This window comes from Marmota monax, unplaced genomic scaffold (assembly GCF_021218885.2).
Source record: "Marmota monax isolate L192 unplaced genomic scaffold, Marmota_monax_Labrador192_F-V1.1 WCK01_AAM20220418_F8-fsc00172, whole genome shotgun sequence".
NCBI lineage: Eukaryota > Metazoa > Chordata > Mammalia > Rodentia > Sciuridae > Marmota > Marmota monax.
The window spans coordinates 677110-683737 of NW_026693633.1; positions in this window are offsets into that span (position 1 = coordinate 677110).

Sequence of the window (6628 nt, forward strand, 5' to 3'; positions counted from 1 at the left end):
TAAATTAATAAACAAAATAAAAGTCTATTGACAATTTAAAAAACATTAAAAAAAGAAATACAGGTTATAATAAAGGTGGTATTTCAAATCCATTGGGTGAAGCATAACCTATACAATAAATTGTGTAAGGAAAATTAGTTTTCAATTCAGAAAAGTGGAAAAATAGACCCTTACTTTATAGCATCCATAAAAGCAAACTTCAGAGTGAATTAAGTAGCTGAAAAAAAGAAATGAAAAGCATTCAGAGACTACATTGGAGCATGTTTTTATAACATGGAGGTGGAAAAGATCTTTAAATAATGTACAAGTACCAGAATCCATAAAAGAAAAGGATTGAGAGATAAAACCTCACACAAATTAAAAATCATCTTGAAACAATAAAAGTCATGATAAAGTTAAAAGATGGATAACATGCTAAGAAAACTCTATGCAGCATATTTAATGAGTGACTGGTTATTGTGTATAATATATAGAGAGTTTCTATAATTCATTCAAAACTATAAATATGAGTGGAAGTTTTAAGTGGACAATTTACATGACAAATCCCCAAAGCCAATAAACACATGAAAAAATGCCCAACAATGCTAAATGAGGTGCCTGTGAAGAAACAGTATAAGCAATAGAAAATTTTGTTTGGAATATGAGAAATAGCAACTTTCATATAAGTTGTTGGTAGTGTAAACTAGTCCAGGCTTTCTGGAAGGTAATTTGGGGTTTATTTATTCAAATAAATAATGTGTCCTGGTGAACATCCCCCCCAAAAAAGAATATGGCTAATATTCACAGACCTAAATATAAATAGGACATCCCCCACATATAAATAGGACATTCAGGTGTACATGCATATAAAGGATGTCCCGGGTCCTGGTTTGCTTACATATACCCTTATGGAAAGGAAGAAAGTGAACAACATTTTAAAACTATTGATATTTTGGGGCAGATACTTCTTTTTGGGAAGGGTGGGGAAGTTGTTGACCTGTATGAGGTAAGATACTCAGCAGCATCCTTAGCCTCTATCCACCAGCTGACAGTAATGCACTCACCCCTCCCAGCTGGGACAATCAAACATGTCTCCAGATAGTGACAAATGTCCCCTGGGATGAAAATGCCCCTGAGTGGTAGCTACTAGAGAACAGAATGACTGCCTTGTCTCTGAGAAGGAGACTCAATTTTGTTCCATGACAAGAAGGCAATAGATAGGCTCTACGTGGATGCAGAATTTCCTCCCTTTCCCAAGTAAAAAAGAAACACAGTAAATATTCAGAGTTTTACTAAGCTGATTAACAACTCTATCCTCTCAGGTGGGCAAAGACAACCGAAGTGTCCCAGCCCTTTTCATTTTAATTGTTGATGGCCTCTTCCTGGAACCCAGAGCCTTATGCATGTGAGGCAAGGACTCTACCAACTGAGCTATATCCTAGACCCTGTTGATGGCCTATTATCTCCCTGGGATGGCAAACAGGGAGTAAGGCCCACTGATGGAGGGCTTATCCTCCACTCAGACTGGGAAGGGTGAAGGAGTGAAACTAAGACAGTCCCAGGCAAATCAGGATAAGCTAGTGACCCCATCAGAGCCCAACAGGGTTTTCAAGTAGTCGGGTTTCCACCAGACTTGGAGAAGTTTCCTCAGAATTAATTCCCTCATCACTTACTCCTCAGAAACCTTCCTTTAAATCTATTTACCCACTATCCCACTGAAATGAATGACAACAGTATATTAAATTAACTTAAAGTCCACAGGTTATTTCAAGTAAGAAATTCCCCTTCTATTTCCTTTTTTGTAAAATTTATTTTTTATTTGATGCACAGTAGTTGTACAAACCACAGGATACTATGGAATATTTCAATATATGTATACCTTCCCTGTTGCACACTCAAGGATATTTGGACTAGATTATCAGAGTTTATGTCTCATGCCTAAATAATGAAGAATGCCCAAACTTGAAAAGTATGAATTTTCCCAATTAATTCACTAAAGAGAAACTAAAGCCCCAGACCCAAATTCCCCCTCTTGATTGAAATTAAAATCTGAAAGAAATTATAGTCCATTGTTTTTACCATTCTTATTTCTTATTTTGTTCACTGACAGCCAGACTTGCTTAATTCACAAGGAGTCTCAATTCCTTTTTTTTTTTTTGCAGCTGTGGCCTGGAACATCTTCCACTGAGATGGGTGGAGCTCCCTCGAACACTTCTAAAATTGGATTAATCCAAACCCACTCGTCTCACCACTCTGGTTTTCTATAGTTCACAAGGGTCAGCAAACTATGTAAGAACCTCAATGGATCAGTCACACACAGAAAATACAAGTGAATCCCATTATGACAGTAGTTTACTTCCATGAAAAGTTATTTCTCTTGATCTCAGCAGATGGTATAATCCAGACCTCCTTGCTGTTGGCAGTCAAAGAACATATCAGAGACTAAATGTTTTCTTAGGAATGGTGGGTAGACAAAGAAAACAGCAGAGAGAAAACAGGAGATGCGTTTCATAATCTGCTTATCCTGACTATAAGACTAACACCTTTTTCATGAGATGGTCACTAGCCTTTTTGGGATTCAAGCAAAACTGAGTCCTGGAGGCACAGTATTTGGGCATAAGCTTTTATATTTCCTTTTCAGTTCTTGGACTTTTAACAATTACATGAGGTTTTTTTTTCTCTACACCAACCTGATTAATAAGGTTTTCCACTTCTCTTCAAATTTTCATTGTTTAAATTAGATTACCCTCCATGACAATCCCCAACCCAAGTCCACCACAGCTGAACCCACTGGCTGTGATTTGAGTTTATGAAATAAACCAGGCAGAATCAGATGAGGCTATATGCTGGTAGAGATGGTCAAGGTGTCGAATTCCAGGATTCAGGGACAAGCCATCTAAAGCCAAAGCTGAATTTCACATGAATTTTTTTTCCTACAACATCTTCAAAATAACATAAAAAGAAACTAGATTTGGGACTATCATTTAGTACCACCTGCCCATACCAAATACTGAGAATTTAAATTTCAAATGCTTCATAAACCAGTGTTCTCTAGTCCTCTAGAATCAAATGAATTTTACAGTTTGAAACATTGGCTCCCAGTCATGGCTGGGTAATAAAATGAAGGGAACAAAAAGCTCTAGTGAAAAAAAAAATTAATTACTCCACCTATCAGACCTAAAAACATATAACAGGGAAGTTCTTGGTTTGAGATGAGTATTGGACCTCAAAGTCATCTCTTTTCCTAAAAATTAATACTAACTGAAGTAATTACAGCTGTTCCAAGTACACCAAGAACCTCAGTTTTTCCTACATGGTACTTTGCCCCAAATACCAGTTCCATATAGATATCAACATGAGCCTACACTTTGCCAACGTGTATAGGCTTTGGGGAAAAAAAAGATTTTGTATGCCATTATGATTCCATTGCTTCCAAGTATCAAAGGATGATACTTCCCTGATGATCACCTCTCTTCCTTATGAGAGTTTAGGCCAAATATGTACAAAAACCAATAACCAAAAGAAAAACAAAATAACCCCTTATTAATGGCAAGAACCATATACAATCATAAACCTAGTATATAATGCAGGTCTGGAGGTATGATACCACACTTCAAAAATTCTCAGAGGTTTCAGGAAGATATAAAATTTTGAGTAACTATCAACCTCATAGGAGAAAAAAATGAATGTTACAAAAATGTTGAAATATATCTTAGAAGTAGTTGGAGGTAATGCAAATAATACAAATAATAATAAATGCTGGAGAGGATGTGGAGAAAAAGCAACACTTGTACACTGTTGGTGGGACTGTAAATTAGAACAAATACTATGGAAGTTAGTATGGTGACTCCTCAAATGACTAGGCATGGAATCACCATATAACCCAGCTAAACACTTTTTGATATTTATCCTGAGGAATTAAAGTCATCTTATTGCAGTGATGCATGCATACCCTTGTTTATAGCAGCACAACTCATAATAGCCAAACTACAGTGTTAATCAATGGATGAATGAATAAAGAAAATTATTTATATATAATGGAATTCTATTCAGCCATAAAGAAAAATGAAATTATGTCTTTTTCAGGTAAATGAATGGAACTAAAATCCATCATGCTAAGCGAAATAAGGTCAAGGGTTGTATGTTTTCTTTCATATGTGGAAACTAGAGAGGAAAAAGGAAAAGAAAGCTGGAGGTGGACCTCCTAAAAATCAAAGGGAGATCAGTAAAGGAAAGGGACCAAGAGTTGGGAGATGGGGAGGGAAGGGAAAGGTGCTGAGGAGTGATAGTGGCCAAATTATATTGTTATATTGTGTGCATTTATGAATATGCCAAAAATTCCATTAATACATACAACTATAATGCACCACTTAAAAAAAGTAGGGGCTGGGGCTATGACTCAGTGGTGAAGTACTTGTCTTGCAAGCATGAGGCACTGGATTGGATCCTCAGCACCACATAAAAATAAATAAATAAAATAGATGTATTGTGTCCATCTACAACTAAAAAAAAATTTTAAGTGAAAAAAATTAAAAATAAAACGAAGCTAATAATAATAATAATAAAAGAAATCTAAAGAAAATGTGTTAAAATACTTTGGAACTATAAATAAACTTCCTTCAATATTATAAATCTTTGGTGTTATCATACGTATCTCTCATAAAAGAGAGAAAACGTTTTCCATATTTCTATTTGGGTAGCTTCAACTGGTAATAATTAACTGCTTAGATTAAAGTACATTTAGATGGGAAACATATACACTTTTATAGATGGGAGTCATTTCTGTTTTGATTAACCTATTTCTTTCCCAGAGCACTTCTTCAAAAATGAAATTGGCCAAAGTTTCCCCAGATGATGTAACTTGATAGAAAATCTAGATTTCAGCTTACATATTTGAGTCAGTCATTAAGTAAGCTGACAAGTTCAGTGATTTATTTCCCAGGCCTAGCAACTACATTAAAAAAAGAAAAAGGAAGAAAGGAAAATAAGACAAAAAAAAATGGAGTTAAGAGTTCCTCATGGAAAGACTGATTCCATGAGAAAGTCTCTGAACTGCGCAAACAGAACTTATCCTTACAGAAGTAGAGTCAATGCAGAGAACAGAAGAAGAATATAGTCATTAACTCTAGACAGATTTGACAGGTCATTTTTACCAAGAAAAAAAGAAATAATTTTGTGAAAAATAAGTACTCGGGAATCTGGGAAATTAAAAACATAATTCCTGAAACATAAAACTGTACTCACTGAAGGATTTAATAGCAAGCCTAACCCTGCTGAATATAGAATTAGTGAGCTGAAATATTAATCCACCTTATTCATGAACAACAAGCAAAAAAAGAAAGGTTGTAAAAAAGATAAGGCAGGTCTGGGGTTGTGGCTCAGCAGTAGAGCGCTCGCCTAGCACATGCAAGGCCCTGGGTTCGATCCTCAGCACCATATATTTATTTATTATAAATAAATAAAATATTGTGCCCAACTACAACTAAAAAACAAATATTAAAAAAAAGATAAGACACTCAGAGGATAAATTCCTGGTGTTCTAATGATTCAGTTTTAGGAAGAGACTCAAAGGAATAAAGAACAAAAAAAAAATAGAAAAAAATTCTTGTATTGAGAAAAGCCTTGAGTGTTCTCATTAGATCTGTCTACCCAATGGTGAGCAAGAAGTAATTTAAAATACTTCCAAAAATAATTACGATACCTACAAAAGTCTTAGTAAAATTTTGGGTATCAAATTAATATCTCAAATTATCTCCAAAGAGAACAAAAAGGTATAATGTGAAAAGAATCAGGTTAGCTGGCACAGTGGTATATGCCTGTAATCCCAGCATCTTGGGAGGCTGAGACAGGAGCATCAAAAGCCAACCTCAGCAAAAGCCTCAGCAAAAGTGAGGCACTAGGGCTGGGATTGTGGCTCAGTGGTAGAGTACTTGCCTAGCATGTGTGAGGCAGTGGGTTTAATTCTCAGCACCACATATAAACAAATAAATAAATAAAGTTCCATCAGTAACTAATAAAAATTTTTAAAAACCAGTAAGGTGCTAAGCAATTCAGTGAGACCGTGTCTCTAAATAAAATACAAATAAAGGCCTGGGGATGTGGCTCAGTGGTTGAGTGCCCCTGAGTTCAATCCCCAGTAGCACCCCTGCACAAAAAAGAATCAGGTTGATGTCAAACTCAATTTGAAAAACAGAATACAAGAGGATGAATTAATAGGTCCTTAAGTTTCTGTAGGAAATTTTGACTTGGAGTCTTTCATTATTCTAAATCAGTATAAATACTGATGATGGTAGAAGGAATGTTTTTCATAAAACATATCATCCATAAACCTTTCATAGAGAAGTAAACCAGAATGTGCTTTAGAAAAAACTAAGTACTAATCTATGGAAAAGAAAAACATGAAATAAAAGAAGCAATAGTTAGCAAAAAATCAAACACTAGATCTAAAAAAAAAAAATCATTGCTACACACATGAATGTTAAGGTTTGCTGCCAATGAAAATAGAAGCATCATATAAATAAAGTTTGAAAGCCTTTACCTAGATTTATAGATTGCTTCAGAAAAGCATGGAAAGCCAAGGAGATTTTGAGTGCTATTAATAATGTCTTACTGGGAACACTGAAAAGAGGTTAGATCCTGAGGAGTTTTG